Source organism: Harpia harpyja, chromosome Z (genome assembly GCF_026419915.1).
Source record: "Harpia harpyja isolate bHarHar1 chromosome Z, bHarHar1 primary haplotype, whole genome shotgun sequence".
NCBI lineage: Eukaryota > Metazoa > Chordata > Aves > Accipitriformes > Accipitridae > Harpia > Harpia harpyja.
In genome coordinates, this window is record NC_068969.1 from 87569656 (window position 1) to 87587046 (window position 17391).

General features: G+C 42.3%; 1 protein-coding gene across 3 annotated transcripts in view; it reads right to left on the reverse strand.

Moving 5' to 3' along the window:
• KANK1 (KN motif and ankyrin repeat domains 1) overlaps window positions 1–17391 on the reverse strand; it is a 118438-nt gene that overhangs the window by 89925 nt on the left and 11122 nt on the right. The window contains exons 1-3 of one of the 3 annotated variants that reach the window (XM_052777595.1): window positions 15440–15546; window positions 6453–6585; window positions 2209–2353 (exon numbers count right to left, since the gene is read on the reverse strand). The gene's annotated coding sequence lies outside the window, so the exon portion shown is untranslated. Of the gene's footprint in view, window positions 1–2208; window positions 2354–6452; window positions 6586–15439; window positions 15547–17391 lie in introns of those variants that run through there. The other 2 variants (XM_052777593.1, XM_052777594.1) reach the window with 2 other exon arrangements.

The following is a 17391-nucleotide window of genomic DNA, read 5'->3' on the forward strand; positions in this document are numbered from 1 at the left end:
TATCTTCTGTAAGATCAAATCAAAGGTATCCTCATTAACCAGCACAGAATTTTTAGTTGCCTGTATTATGTCAGAATTGCATAAACATTTAAACTACTGGAAAATTTGCCACTTTGATCAATCAAGTGAGTTATCGCAGCCCTATCAGATGACCTATGGAAAACCTCCAGTTCCCCTTCCACAACAGCTTTCTATGCATAAAGCAAGCCACAAAATTCATGATCTTGAACATCAAAATAGTCTTCTTCAGGATATTGAAGGTTTCATTTAAATCCTCACAGCCCCAAGACCCCCTTAAGATTAATCATTTTATATTAGCAGTGAAGGAGTTAGAGATTTACAAAGTGAGTAAGAATTCATAACTTTCACATTTTAATCATTCATAGCCACTGTATTTGATTTACCCCACAATTTCCATCACAAAACAAAGAAGTTTTGAAGAATGAGTTATTCTCAATGTAAGCCTCCAGCAAGCCTCTATCAATCATGTTAGTCCTTTCCCTGTTAGCTTTTTCCTGTGTCCTGATTGAAACTTCACAGCCAGTTTAATTACTTCATTACTTATTTATTACCTTAAAAGGCTGTAACTGTATGGAAAGCTGAACTAATACACAGCAATTCTCCATGGAATAGAGGAAACTATTATAAACATCAGTATAGCATGTGAAGATCAACTATGTTCATACTTTTCATTACCCTAACACTTTTACAAAGGAAAAAAAAAAATCTGTAGAGGTCTGGAATACTTCTACCAAAGGAAATATATACACACACATAAAGGGAAATAAACAATTCCATACTCAAATACAATATTTGCTTGCCACAAATTGTACATTCCCTCAGCTGTATTAGAATAACAACCTGTAGGAAGCTACCATTCCAGAAATTATAGCTTAAAAAGAAGTTTCAGTGTTGGACATCTGTTGGGAATACTAAGCGTTTGATAGTTTTGCTGGCAAGTTTTATTTTTTACTTATTTATTTATTAATTTCCAGTGTGTTGAGCAGCTCATTGTACCTTTGTTCAACTACAGGGAAAGAACTGTTTAGTTTACAGCACAGTTTTATATGCAAATTATATTCAGTAGACTCTCTACTCATCATAAGTGTCAACAGGAAAAAAAAGCATGACAAATTTAAGACTGTTGAGATTTTTCATAAACTTTGAAGGAACACTGAAATTACAAAGCATGCCTAACTCACTGTAAAGCATTTTCTCTAAGCATGTGCCAAATCATGTATATTAAAGGATTTTTTTTTTCTAAATCTACTAGGACACTTTATGCTCTATTTTCCATTTCTAAATATTTGTGACAATCAAAAAAGTACCATCTTCTGCATACCATCAAACTTAGTGTTTATACACTCAAAGTCACTGTTTGCTTAGCTGTCCCAGAAATAAAGCTTGTTTCTACTCTGTCGAAACATTTCCATTAGATTTAGTAGCACTGGAGAAAAAACAAGCTTTCACCCCCACACAAATCAAAATTCAGGAGGAAATTCAGAGTTCAAAATGAAGAGATATTTTACTGCCAATAAGGAGAAACGAGTCTTAACAAATCAGCCAGCTGTTGCACTAACAACATCAAATAAAGAAATTGTGGAGCTTTATCAATAATGCATGGCTGCGCACAGACAATTTATAGCTGTTTTCCATCATTGGGTATTGTGTAGTACTAAATTAAGTCTACAAAATTCAAGGACAGTCCACCCACACAGCTACTGTAAGCCAGCCAGGCCACTTTGAATAAACATTTTAAAGGCATAAAGTGAGTTTTATTAGCATGCTGAGCCACAGTTTCTAGTGGACAAAGCAGCTCCTTTGAAAAAGTAAAAGTACATTTAGCAGAAGAGATGAGTCACTCTTGTGCCTTACATGTACAGAAATAGCAAAAAAGAAAAAAATATATACATGCAACAACTCAAACCCCTGAATTTATTAAGATTAAAACACGAAGCCAGAGAATTTATTTGCTATGCTAGAAACTTATTGTCAGTCTCAGAAAATCCTGAGAAGTGCTGAACCAGTCAGGTTCTGACAGCAAAAGAGCTAAAAACCAAAGATGGTTTTGACGGGTTTTGTTTACATTTAGGTAGCTCCAAAGATTAATAGATTTATTTTTTAATCCTTCACAAGTCACATAAATCAGAAAAGCACACACAAGGCCCTTTCATCAAGATAAAGAACTAGTTATCATACTGAAATCACCTCAGCAACATTTATGGCACCAGTAAATAAGCAAGAGGTGGGGTCCCTCCACAGGCCATGTTAACCAAGAGATGGTATGCCACAAGTTGGTTGCTTTTGATCAGTCCCACCTCTTCCTACCACAGCAGCCCCAGCACTCGAATGCCTGAAACACAAGAAAGCATCAAAGAACTTGGAGCACACGAGCTGGCCACGAGCAGCAAAAGGATGCAGATGCCAGGTCTGTGAATCCAACAGTTTTACCCAGGCTCTGCTCTGGCAGTGGCCAACGTGCCACCTGGGTCCTCCACCATGGACTCAGGTGTAACCAGCCACAACATGGATGGCAGCACCACCAGGAGGTAGGTTTTGGTCATGTTGCAGACTTCTACTGCTGTATCTTTTACAATCGCGCTGCCTAGCTTCCCTCTAAAAAAAGTATTGCAGAAGTATGAGGTTTGTGACAGCCTTTTTATAACCAGCACACCACTCCTGGTGGGACTCTCCAGGTCTCTCTGGTAATTGGCATGACACAGTGACATCCCTGCCTGGAAAAACTACTTTCTTGCAGTGTGGGAAGGTGGAGGATGTAGCACAGCATGGCTGGGCAGCTTGATGGCTTTCTGGCACATTTAAGCACAACCACAAATAAGAGCAGGAAGGATGTAAGAGACAGGGCTTAAGCCACATGTGTTGTAAATTGGTCAAGTGGAAATAGCTGGCCAAATAAAAAAAAACATGACTGCATTTATTGTGCAGGTGTGGAGAGAAAAAAAACCAACCCTGATCAATGGTATTTGGATTTGCAGACACCTTTAGCTTTCTAGTTAAGGTGTATACTACTGTACAGCAAAGTTTAACTTCACTTACAATAAGCATGCTTTCTCAAAAATCAGATCCCCTTTGCAGATGCCAGTATCTCATGGACCTCTGAAGCCAAGTAATCAGTGTGTAAAAATCTGATTTAACTTATCCAGTGAGCCCAGAAAATTCAGAAAAAGCCAGACGTAACTAGATCTTCTCACTATATTGCTGTGCCAGGGCAACCAACCTCCACCCTTTGGTGAAGCTGCTTCACCCCTGTGAAAGCAGAATCTGTCTGCTTTGTCCTACAGGCAGAAACTACCCCAGATGAAGCTGAAGATTTAGCTAAGGAAAGCAACTGCTGGGTATTTGTATTTTAACCTGTCAGAAGTGCAAGGTTTTCTTCAGAGGGTTGGTTGGGGGTTTTTTCCATTTAATAGGTTGAGTTTCTGCTGTGAAAAGTGAAAGTGCTGTTTTGAAGTCTGATGAGATTGCAGTAAAACCCTTGGCTAAATCAAGGCCACAGGACACAGCTTTGAGAAACCCCAGACAATCCCACTGAAGCAAACTTGGCTTTAAAAGTGGAAATTAATTTTAATAAGTCCATTGCTCATTCACATTGTGGAAGTCTGTGATCCAATTAGAAGCGCATTGCTTTAATGACCTGCACAGGGATCATATTCAGTGAAGTTCAGAGACACACAAAATGCTCTCGGGCCTTCTCCATGGAGTGTGTCACTCCAGTGGGATGCTGGCTTTGTAACTCACAGGCAAAAAGCACTGAGGTGGTCACATTAGTATTTCAAAGTAGCAGTTATCTGTACAAATGCAAAATGAGATGCCTTGAGCACAACAAAGTGTTATTTTACATGCAATCATGGGCACACATGATCTTCAAACACTGTATTTTATGAAGAGAAATTGAGCTTACTTTTCCAAATACTTGCTAAATTAGTAGTCCCAGTGTACTGAGCTTTAATTTGTAGTACCTCTCTACAGCGCTGGCTATTGCCATTAATGCCTGTACTTTCCTCTCCTCTGTAACACAGAGTTACAGCCCAGCACTACTCACATGTACAGTGGGATAGTTTGCTATGCCACTTGGTGTAAGGATATGCAAAGATGATATGTACATATATAACATGAGGGGTACTTAAATTCAGAGCATCCAAGCAGCCCATCTTTTCATCCTGCTCCTCTCTGTAGCCACAGCCTTGTGACAAGAGCTGACACAGGACCTGCCTTTACTGTCCATTTCTTAGCAACTGTACATGGTGGTCCTGTGCTTTCTGAGAAGCCACCAGGCAGCCCACAATCATCACTACTTTGGCTCCCCAAAAGCTGATACAAGCCTGCTCTGGGTTCTCCAGCCTTTCTGCAATCACACTCTTCCCCTCTGTCTGCACGTGTTTCCTTACAGCCTCCTCTCGTCTTCTCCCACCCTGCACCTTGCACAGCCACCAGGCACCCCACCGGTGCACTCCACATCCAGGCTGTGACTACACTGGTTTACTGACACCTGCTACAGTGCACCAGGCAGCCAGGTCTGGGGACCTGCAAGGGCACCCTGAGAGTCCCTCTATGCATATATCCACATTTTCCTCGCTTAGAGGCCCATGCTTGGCTAAGGGTGCACACTTCTACAGCCAGGACATGGCTGTGGCACCCAGCCACACAGGAACTGGGACAAGCCTAGTCACAGTGATAATAAGTTTCCTTATTTAGTCTTTTCTAAGCACTTCTCCCTGCCAGCTACAGCCCTGCCTCGGGGACCAGAAGCAGTTGTGGCTGCTTTCCCCCAGTTCTTGTACAAAGCACATCTTTTCCACCAAAAAAGACAGAATTCACCTATAGATGCTCTTCCTGGTGAAAAGAGGGAGCTCCAGAAGAGCGAAAGCCCTGGTATGCTGAAGTGCAGAACAGCATCCTGCAAGGAGGTACAGGCACTGCTCTATGAGCAAGAGCCCAGGGCTTATTTGTAACGTGCTGGCATGAGGTCTGCAGTGGAAGTGCAGGCAGGCTTCCCACTCACGGCAGCTTGCCACAGGTGCATTGCAGCACCCTCTGCCCCCTCTCTGAACTGACTTTTGTGCAAGAGAGCCAAAAGGAGAGTCAGTGGAGTCTGGGTGGATGCACGTACACACATGCACACACCCCATCTAAATGGCAAGTTCAGAGAGAAATGAAGAAAGGCAGGAGATCTGCTCTTCCACACTTACTGAGTTTCACAGTTTGGGAAAACCAGCTGGTACCCCTGCATCTTTGGGATCACTAGATTCAGTAGCCCTCCACCTGTCCCAACAGCTGTCACCAATTCAAGGCCACATCTGTAAGCACAAGATTTACTCCACAGTCAACAGCCAAACAAGCTATCCTCCACTGGTTGGTTTCACTCTGATTAAAGCAGCGAAAGCAGGACAAGACAAGAGTTAATCTGCACTGAGCTAACCTAAACAGTCAGAATGGCCAAGAGACTGAGTCTTTGCTCTTCAAGAGACAAGCTTAGTTTTAGGTGTGTCTTATCTCTCATCTGAACCTGCAGCACATTGCAGTGTACATAACAAGGAGGGCGGTGACAGTCACCAAAAGTAAATAAAAATAGGAGTTAGCTGCCACTTCAAACAGCAGCTGTCAAACCGGAGGGAATCCAGGAGTCAGTAACAAAGAGAGCCTTTACACTGGGATTACCCATCTGGATTTCTTTTATTACAGATTTAATTCAGGCCTTCCCTTTGGTGTTGCTCTTAACCCGATTTGTATCTTTGCACAGCAACACTTTCATATAGCCCTGCCCCGCTGGGGTGCTTACACGCAGTCCCTGGTCACTGAAATGACTCTGCAGTGAGAGAAGACCATGCTGTGCACTGGGCATTGCACAGATATACTCTCCATTGCTCTAGTCTGTAGCTGGTCTACTGTGCTGCTGAGAAAAAGCAGCAGCAGCACTACAGTGCAGTAGACAATCTAGCTATGAATCCAAAAGATGAGTACAAAATATGGGTAATTAATTAATGAAAATGATGGCAGCAGCAGCTCTAGTCAAAGCAGAATGGTCACTTTTCCAGCTACAGTCGCAGTTATCTTCTTGCCCATATTTTTCCTGGTGAAGAATTTGTCTCAGTCTGACAGCCCATAGGGACTGAAGACTAAATATTTTTACTACTAAAGCATTATTAATACATAAAGGACTAAGGCATTCTAATGGAAAGGTATACAAGCACTTAAGAGTGTAGAATTGGTGATTTAGGAAAATAAACCAAGTCGTTTCTTCATTGGATCAGTTTTTACCTTACTGAAGTCAGTGAATTTAGTCATAACTATCAAATACTGACAGTCGGATCCAGCCTGAGACTTCATGTTGATATGGTTTATTACAGACCAAGAGGTGGGGCTGGGACAGTCTGTGGGACCATGTCTATCATCTTCCCTTTGCTGCCTACAAAAAAGAAGTCACATCTTACCTTAAAACATTGTAACAGAAGTGCCAGTCCTCTCTTTCCTTTAGGCCTTTTTAAACATCAGAAATAATGCAGAGGCTTCAGCTAGTTCAATGCTTCAGCATTTGACAGCACATTCAGGAACCTGAGAGTCATCCTACAAGAAGAGAAATTAAAAGCACGAATTAGTCCTTGTACATGTTGGGCAATATATCACATGCTTAAAACGGCTGATGCCTGGTAAAGCCATAGTGCTAAACAATAACGAAATTACCAATCAGAAATATGAAAGGCTAAGTCATTTTTTGCTTCCATGGTGAAATGCACAAGCAATATTTTGGTTACAGCACCCTGGAAAGAAAGCATGCACCTTGCAATAGGTATGTCACCCTGCACTGCCTTCCCAATTTAAATCATCTTTGTTCCAACAACAGTCCGTGTGAGTGCACAGAAACAAAGCTCCCGGCGTATCAGGATACACTAGCCATACCAGTTACAGAAACACAACAGTAAGTGTTTAAGCAAAGGTAACCAGGTACTAGTTTGAACTGGGAAATGCAGTAAAAGCCCAAGAGACCTAAGTAGTAGCACTACATAAGCCAGGATGTTGGTGTACATTAAAGACTCATAGAAGTATTTTATAGACTGCAAGTAAAAGGAGAGACATCTACAGACTGGTTTGTCTCATCTCTGTCAACAGGCTTTTTTAAAAATTCTCATCTTGCAAGGGTTCACACATTCTCTTAACACTTACCGAGTAAAGACACACCAACTGTGGCTAAGTTCATGCCTGCACCACTATGGCACATAAGACAGGTCTTTTCCACCACAGCAATTCAGCTAAGATGTTCTGTCACCAAGGTTTAGACACTTATTTTTCAGTTCCAACTCACTTGGCATGTTTAATCACCCAAACAAGCAAACTTCCCAAAACCACAGGCACACACATATAGAGACACCGTTCCTTGCACCAAGACATCCTGCCTCACAGCCGCTCACAGGTACAGTCCAAGTCAGCTGCACCCTGAGGTTATGCTGATGTTGAACACCACCACTGCTAGGACATTTGACAGCTATGCAGGGATGGGACTGCAGAACAATTTATCTGTTTCTAGCATGGTTACTTAAGAGACTTCTGAAGATTATTTTTAGGGAAAAGACACTTCTATCATCCATGTTTTAACTAAGTACTTCCCTAAAGCTTTGGTATGAAAACACAGTGATTGTTGTCCCAGTTTGTAAAACTACAGACGTATGGACTTAATAGAATACAAGGGAATCATACCAGGTAAGAATTAAAGAGTTTTTATTATAAATTAATAAACTGGCACTGAAAGCATGTCACAGACCAGTGTCCCTACATATATATATGCCATCTAATCCTACACTGTTTACAAATCCCTAAAACAGCCTCTTAAGGGTTAATTGTCTTCATAAACTAAAATAACATGTAGCATTTGAAAGTGAACTATAAGGGTCTGTCTGTGGGAGAAGGGGAAGGGGGATTAAGTGGGAGACCTTACACTTTGGAAACATAAACCATAAATGTAACATCTGTTACAAAACCAGAAATCCAAAAAGCCCAAGCTTAGGTGAGCTTTAAAATAGTATTCAGTGCTCTTAAGTTACCCCAAGGAAATGGGAGTCAATTTCTTCCTTCCTCTGTCTAACACTTCCCCAATACATTTAGTTATACTTTCAGCTATTTATATAAAATATGAAGTTGTTTACACTGCATGTTAGCTATTCATGATACCCCAAAAATGCTTTTCTTAGATTTCAATGGGAGTGCATTCCAAGATGATTACAAGTATCTCCAGTTACATAATATTAAAAACTGTAACGCATTAGGAAACTTGAGATGATAGAAAACAAATTATATCCTTGGAGCTATATATTCAAAGATAACAGGAAGTACCACAATCATTGTATTTCTGTATAACCTCCTGCTCTCCACTTCTGTATAAAGTGTTACAGCGGTTTCCTATGAAAATTCTGAATATTTCAAGACTTCAGCCTTTATCTTCAAGTTGTTCAGTTGATAGTTACACATCCTGGACCACTGTTCAAGGACACAGGAAAACTGACTTTCAAACTCCTACTACCACACCCAGCATGCCACGTCCCCATGACATGTTGTCAAGATCGTTCAGGTATTTCTCATAGGTTAATTCTGCTCCGACAGATTTCACCTTTGCACATTGTCGCACAGCTAGCATAAACTTTATACCAGGTACTCTGTGCAATTCAGCTGAAGGGAGTGTTTATGTCCACACCTGATCCAGATCAGTTTGAAAGCACAGTAACTGCAACACTGAAGGCCGGGACTAGGACACGGCTTTAGCTCCAAGATGAACTAGTGACAAGGAGTTGCTCCTCTGAGAAAGAGGACTGAACAAAAGTCAGAAATCCTTCGGGAGCTAAGATTTATCACATACCTTACCATTTTCCACACCAGATGGAAAGAATGCTTAAGTTTTGCTTTTTACCCTTTGCGGTAAAAATCACAGTATACATGCATACACAATCATCCGACTCCTACACATCCAAGCCCAACCAAAACAAAAAACATTACACTGCACACCCATTTTTTCCCTTAAGGAGAAAATTAACCACACCTAACAGGTATTGACAAAACCACCAAACATTAGAAAACATTCTGATACAATGGGGATTTTAAAAAAATGTATGTAGTACTGTAAGCAAAATTTGAATCTGTATAAAATGGATTTATGTATCTCATATCAAAAAGTAATTGTTCTTCTAAACTACCTCGCAAATGGCAATCCAAATTCATTCTCAGGCAGAAAACTGACTCGGTGATTAGCACAGAGTTCTAAGCAGAAGCAAAGAAAAACAGAAATGAAAACAAACATAGTAAAACAGTTAAGCAGAGATATAACATATACAAAGGGAACACATTTGCTGATAAAGTTGTCATTTTTACAGGAAGCTTTAACCTTGAAAACATTTTACCTTTAAACAAAGCTTGCCATGCAACAGGTATTTCTTAAATTCCCAAAGACAAGGTTTTACCAATTTTTCACAGAAAGTCTATGTACTTCACAGAATACTCTAGCTTGATAAGTTCTCCACAGGCAGGTAACACACATATTCCATCTTGTCCCCTTTTCCATTTTAATATTGTTCAACACCTCCTCCCACACACTCCTCCAACACATGCACCTCCCTCCAGCAGACAGATTCACTTATCTAAAGAGGAATTTATGCTGGTCTGAAAAAACACCAGGCCGCTCAAATGCAATGACGTGCCTGGATAACTTATTGAGATATGCCTCAGATGTTGTGTCAAACACTTCAAAGTCAGTTAAAGATGCATTGCATAGCATCAGAAGGGTAGTTACATTCTTGCTGGGAAGAAGAAATTATTTTAAAATAAATTTGAATTTGAAGGTGACACTTCCAGCGGTAAAGACACTATTTCCTAGCGGATACGTTCTAGATTTTTTGGACAGAAAGCCTTTAAGTAGTCAAAGCAACATTCAGTCTTGGTACACCTCACTACCATAAGTTCTCATAATTGCTAAAGGAAATAACTAAGGCCATGTCTGCATGGCACAAAGCACCATGCTAATTAACCCTGCAGAGACACTAATTAATCGGGGCAGGGCGCCACGGTAACATGACTACTCTGCTGCCTGGGGAACCTCCCCATGCCGATGTATTGAAGTATCCTGCCATACAGTCACACCACACCCCCCCCAAGCGGTCTCTTTCACATGAAAAAAGTCTTACACCAAAAATGACACACACCCCCCGCCACGGAGGGGTGCTTCCTCTCAGAAGTTGTCATACTGCTCTTTTTTCTTTAAGCCTGTGACCTACAGCAGACAATACCGAGCTGTATATTGCACTAATTCTTAACAAACAGTAAAATAACCGATCAGTATTACTGAGGACCCTAGGCTGCTACGAGGAGAGGGTGTCTCTACAGACAGCCTCCTTGGCCCCAGCAGAAGGTGCAGGATAGCATCTCAGAGGAGCTATGTGTAATGATAACGATGATTGTCTGCCAATCACCTGCAGCAATTCATCCCACAACATTTTAATTTCTCAGCTGGTCTCAAAACAGAGCAAGAGACCCTGTAGACCTAGTGTAAATGTTTATGAGTTAGTAAGGTCTAAATAGCAGATAAGGGTGTGGTTGTTAGCACATTAAAAAAAGTTAAATTGTTGCCAAAGCAACTTTCCTTTCAACCTTCTGGTGGTAAGTCCTGGGCTAAAACCACAACACCTTATCTGCTGTACCTGATGCCACCTCTTGGTACAGAGACCAGCTCTTCACGTACTGCAAATGGACTCTGAACTTCTTGTGACTTGTTAAAACAGATGCCATAAAGAATAACATACTCAGCAGTAGCTTGAAGTGCTTGTCCCAATAGGAACTGGGTTTTGAGCGGCCAGAGAGCAAGAGGGAAGGGGAACATCTGCCATACAATACAGCCTGCAGCAGAACGTAGCCTCGTAGCCTGCTCAACAACACAGGATGGAAAGAGGCAGAAGGGTCATTCACTATGGCACAAACAAGCCAAAGTCAGGGAAAAGTGTTTCATTGCCAAGCAAAACAGGCAATTTCAGAGTCTGAACAGCTCCTGTCCAGTCCTCTTTCTCCTCCCCACCAGTCCACATCTACAAATCAGGCATTTCCAAGACAATTCTGTTCATATGGCCTCTCTCAAGAAACCCAGATCTTCTTCAAAGCACAGCCCCATAAATTTATGCATGAGTTACTGTAGCGAGGGGACTCACATTGCTAGTAAATGGGATACACCAGCTCAGCTAGAACCTGGCAGGCAAGGCTGGCTTCTCACATTTCAGTCCATTTGCACAGGCAGAGGCCACAGCATGAGAAAGGGCAGCTTCACCTTGGTCCCGAGTTTGCACTACAGTGGTCAGAAACCGATGACTGGTTTCAACAAGTAAGCTGTTTCTTGTGGCAAAAGCACAGGGACAACTGTTAGTCTAGTATGAAGTCTGCTGCACTGAGACAGGGAGACCACATTGAATAGCAGCATCAAAACCCTCCTTGAGCCTTTCATGCTCTCAGAGTGGACAAGTACTCCAGTAAGTCTGCCAGGTCCAGCTGAGATGAATACAAATCCTACACCACTGTAAAAAGCATTAATTTACGAGAAATTAAACTGTATTTGGTTAGTAGGTGTTAAAGTAGCAGTTCTCACACTTAGACCCAAAGCACATCAGCTCATGAAAAATGGAAAGGTGTCATAAAAGACACATTTGCTGCCCAATCCCTTTCAAAAACAGTAAGACTTTTTCACAGCCATCTGGTGCACATGTAAGTTTGAGACTGACTAATAAAAGGCTGTCTCCTTCAAAACTTTTTTTTTTTTTGACCCAAAGGCTGAGTGCAAATTGCATGCAGTAAAAGTGGCAACCTAGGTAAACACTTCAGTCTTCAACCAACAAAAACCGGTCAAGATTGTGACAAAACAGTAAAACCCAGCAAGCCATACAAACAGATGTGCTGAATCTTAACACCTTTAGCTGTCAAGTCAGGTGAGATTGACTCATCATTCACTATACCCTCCTCAGAGGCCAGATACATGTTGCACTCCCTCCCTCCAGTACCTTCCCTATAAAAACTGTGGAGTTCACCATGGGCTTTCTGAATGGAGATCTTTGCTTGGTAGGACAAACAGTGCCGTGACACAACCATCACTGCAATGGAGATCTCCAGCTGGCAGACAGCAATCTGAGCTTTAACCAGAAATGGGCAAACTTCTGAAAAGAAACAGTACAAATATCCACTCTAACAACTGAGGCTGCTGCCATAGATGAAGCTTTACTGACAGTGCTAGAGCTTTCACAGTGTTTTTCTCCCATCTGCAGGGAAATCACTGCTCATGGACTTCAGCACCTACATATGGGGACTCATGTCCAGAGAGTAGGAGGAGGTAAAGTCACTAGCACACCCAAGTTTTGTTTGTGAGGATTTTTTTCCCTTTTCCACATGTCCCCTTCTGCAGACAGTTCTAATTCTTTGTTCTCTGTCTGCAAGACTAAGCTACCAAAACTCAGCCCAGATTTAAAAACATAATATATTTCCCAGGGCTCTAAAGCAGGATGGGCTTTACAAGGAGATCTTTATCTTTAGTTGAGATACTTTATGTTAGGCAAGGAATGGAGGGAGAAGGGGGTGTCACAACTGAAGCACTGGTGCAAAGTTACCTAAAAGTGGTTCAAGAAAGAAGGAAAACTGGGAAGACCCTCAGTACAGATCATCTTCATTTAACTTTCCCCAATACACTAGTTATATCCTGTACTACATCCCTTATCCAGTTATATCCTTTGCTTGTTCACATTACCATATCATGAAACACCTCTGACAAGCAACAACATGCATGACAAATCTGTGTTTGCTTCCTTAAGGAGAGCAGAGATTAGGAAAGGGTGTGAAGGTCATTCTTTTGTCTTGCAATGGAAAGGAACTGGGAAGGTGGAGAATGAAGCTGTAAGGGACCATAAAACACTATCTTGCTTGCCTGGTTCCCAGGTCAGATGGCCTCTCACCTGCCTGTGGGACACAGGCAGCTCCTGATGAGAGCCACCTGCTTACTCCTCTGGTCCCATCTGAGCTGGGCAAGCAGAAGAAGGGCGAGAAAGGAGCCTACCAGCTTTTAAAAGGCAGAATACACTTCACTAAGTGATCTTAAGCTTCAAAATTAAGTTAAAGATACATGGCTGATTCTCATTATCTCCAGAAACAGTAGCTCAGAAACACCAGTAACCTTGGCAGACCCAAAAAATTCTTAGTTGCTAGATTTCAAGTGAAAAAGCAAACTGCCATAAAAACTCTGCTCTGTTATGCTATTTCCCCATCCTCATAGAAAATGAAAACATTCCCCAGCTGTCAAGCCATCATTACATATCCTTATGGGTGTATCACAGTTATAGCTAACAACAATGAAATAGGCAGTTGATCTGCTCTAGAACCATGCCAAGAACCTGCACCTTAGGGAATCCATATCCCTCACATATCTGTCTCCATATCTAGGCCTGGAGGTTGAAGCTCCCCTTAGTTTGGGACAGGCCACATTCTGAGACTTCAAGTTGGCAGGAAAAGAGACAACAGGGCTCACGTTCTCCTCTGGTACCAAGGCAAACCTTGGACCAGGTCACTTGGCTTTGCAGCTCAGGCTTTCCATATGCATGTTGCCTAGCTGCCTTTGGGCTTTTCAGATGGATCTTACCACCATTGCCCTGGTAATATTCCAAGGCTTATATTCCTAAGGGATGGGATTTTTGGAAGGGCTATGGTAGACCAGTCACCAAAACCCAGCACTGTTTGGGAATGACCCTCACACCCACCACACACTCCTGTAATAGCTCTGAGAAATTTCTAGTACTGAACCAAAATAAGAATAAGCCTCCATCATATTTTCAGCCTAAAGCTTTGAAAACACAATGAATTGATGACCCAAGCTGCACAGTGCAGCAGGGTGGTATGCTCCTTGCTACAGCAGGCTACAAAGAGAGGGATACTCCAAAGTGTAAACATAGTCACATACCACTGAGGGCCACTGTCATGGCAATGCTGTTTCCTTTGTGCAAAAGGAAAAAAAGGAAATATGACAGTTGTCTCATCAGATAGTCTGAATCAATGATTTAAACAAGAAAAGCTAAAAATAAAGTCATTCTGAGTTTAACTCCTGTGAAGCAAACTAATCCAGAATAACCACTGTGTGTCCTCACACCTTCAAGAGCACCATGTTCCAGACATGGTGATTCATTTTGGATGAGGGGTGGTAGACAAAACCGAGCATTTCCAGGGATTCAGTGACCAGGAAAATTAAGCAAATAAGCACATGGCCTCCAATGGAAAGGGCAGATTATTCTCCAGAGTCCCACCACTAGCTCTTAAGAGAACTGCTTTCCCCAATTCCATTTCAAGCCCTACCACTCTAAGACATTTGTCTGTGTCCCTCAGAAACAAAGCAGGAGAATAGCTGGTGTCCTAGAATAAGCAAGAAAGACTAAAAAGGGGAGGACAAGTGTGAGGCATGTGGTGCTGGTCAGGATGTTCTTCTCTGTTGAAATTGTTATCATGGCTATGGCTAGCATATTCAGCAATGGCACTGACTAGAAACTCCACAAAAGAAGGCATACACAAACAACAATACTCCTGTCCATTCTGCCAAAAAGTAAGTAGGGAGACTGTCATTACAATAATAGTACTCTGTCTCTCTCTCTCTCCATATGGGGCGGCGGGGGGGGGGAATATATATACACTAAACACTAGATTTTCAGGCTCAAGCTCATGGACATTGAGGTTGTAATCTAACAACCTAATCTCTCAAACTCGACTGGGGGAAAACACACATGTGAACTGTGTGATTTTCAACGTTTCCCTCAAACAGCCAAAAGAGTAATATAAAATTGCAAAAATCCCCTCTACCCACACAGTCCATAAAACATGAAGGTCACAGAGCAAAGTGACCTCGACCGATTCCGCCTGAAAAGTCGCAGGCTCTCCTTTGCAAGCACAGCCAGCAGAAGGAGGGGCAGGGGGGGAGGGAGAGGACAGAGTGGAAAAGCAGATGAAAATGCCAGCACAAGCTTTGCAATGCTGCTTTATCATGTCAGTGCCAAGGCTCAGCATGCTTGTGGGTGTTCAGGGTCACTGCAGATGAAAAATCGCCAACGTAATCGTGGTCCTGCCATGGCTCCTGCCTACCAGACTTTGTTGTGTGGGACTATCTGGGCTCTTGCAGCAGTTTGCAGTTTGCTCACCAAAAAGAGATACCGACTGAGGGATTTCACACGCACGTAAGCACCCGCCCCCCCAATACTTCCTCGACATTAAGTACTGCCATTCAAAAACAAACCACCACTTCAAGCCACAAGCACTCTCCCATTTAGATATATTTTAAATAGTCCATTAGATTGTAACACCCAAACCTACTCAGTGACACAAACCAGATCAGATTTCACTATTTCATGAAAAAGTAAAAAAAAAAGACTAAACTTACAGGGCTGTTAGTCCACCGTTTCTCTCTAGCACACCGTACATCATTGAACTGCAATGCCTGAAACAGTAACTTGACCTCTCTGGGAAGGTGGGCGGTATTATACAAGCTGAAACATTAGAAACATGCATAATTACGCTGGGTATTTGCCACACATTCTTTCATCCGTGAACCAATATGAATGGAAAAGTCACACTGACACTCCAGGCTTAGATTATGTGCAAACCATCAATTAAGAAGATTTTTCACGAGGCCCTGAGAGAACAAAACTCTTTAGGGCAGGAGAAATTTACTTTGGACTTAAGCTGTGCATACGTTACAAAGACACAACAACAGTGCTGCCAGCTCAAAGCCACGACAACAGTGAGCTACACGAGGAGTTTTCAGCTTTCTTCCCCACCACTGACAATGTAGTGTCACTTTGTTCTCCTCTGACCCCACGCACCCACTGCACCCGCTCATGCAGCAGTTCTGAGGATGTCTGCCAGGGCACCAGCCACATCCTGTCACTAATCATCCACCCGTTCCTGCACAGTGACACTTCTCTTACACACCTGTGCCGTGCCTGCCTGCTCCTCAGCACAACCACATACCTCCATCACACCAAGGACCTTCAGCAGAAGCAATCCATCCATACAGCTCATTTGTGGTGAAAAGGGAGGAAAACTGATGTGCATTTCAGCACAGAAACTGCTACAGAGCAAAGATCTGAGTTTGCATCAAATCCTGGTTGGAATCACTTAATTGCCACTATGAAAGAGGAAGAATTTCCCAAGTCTTTTTCAGTATTTGCTTTTCCAGTAAACACAAGAGAAGGGAAAAGTCAACACTATAGTTTTAAGATTCCAATTTAGAAGTGGTTTGATAACAACCTTCCCCAAGTCATTCTCCTGGGAAAGAGTTGTTAAGGCACAGAGCTAATTAGGGCTTGTCAGTTAAGCTCCTTCTCCTGCTTTGTTCAGAAAACCTACACAAATAGCTTATCCGTGGATAGACCTGGGGGCCTTTCACAAATATTTTGTATTCCACTGCAAGCTTAGGCACATTACATAAACATCTGGAGTACCCGCTAGAAATGTGAACAGCTCTCCTTCTGCCCTGCAGAGACCATCTTCATTACACTGTCTTCATGACACTGTTTTATCAGCAGTGTCAGAAAGAAACCAATATTATAGAGGGCTTCCATCCAAAAAAATGTTGTAATCTATAGCTTGTCTATACACACACGAGGGTTTGGGGGAACAGGGAGGAGGGGAAATTCAGGTGCATAAACAAGTTTTCCAATTCTCCTTATCAGTGCTTAACTTCTGAGAGAAAGTAAGTGCCCTGTATCATTAATAGTAAGACACTGTTTCCAGAAGGGTTGGAGACTAGACTGCTCTGGGGGGAAACAGCAGTGAGAATCAGGTATGTTCATCTTTTCCCTGGAGGTGCAGTCCAGTTTGGAAATGCTCTGAGCATCTGGAACCCAAGACAATGCCAAGTCATCCTGGTGTACTCTCACACCACGGCAGACTGAGAGCATAGAGAAAAACACAAAGACTGTATGAAACATGGGCATCTACAAAAGGTCGCAGCTGTGTTGACCATGCCAGGGCCCATAATTAATAAATCAGTTGCTCACAATGCAGCAGATACTTTCATACCACATTTCACAGCATAGCTGGATTGGAGCCAAAGAGCTACTTGCCATGTGAGCAAAGCTCTAAGGACAGAAAGGCTCACAGTTTCTGGGACGCTTTCCCCAAAGTCCTAAAACAGCAACATAGCACCTTCAGCTTAGACTGCAAAGATGCCTGCAGAATTGCATCTATCAAGCCTAACCACTGGGCAATTTTTTATGTATTTGTTTATTTTTCAAACCTGTACCTTACTGCACATTTCAGCAACTGCATAATAGGTGCAGCTTAGTTACCTCAAAACATTCCCCTCACAAAACCAGGCAAACAAAGTCT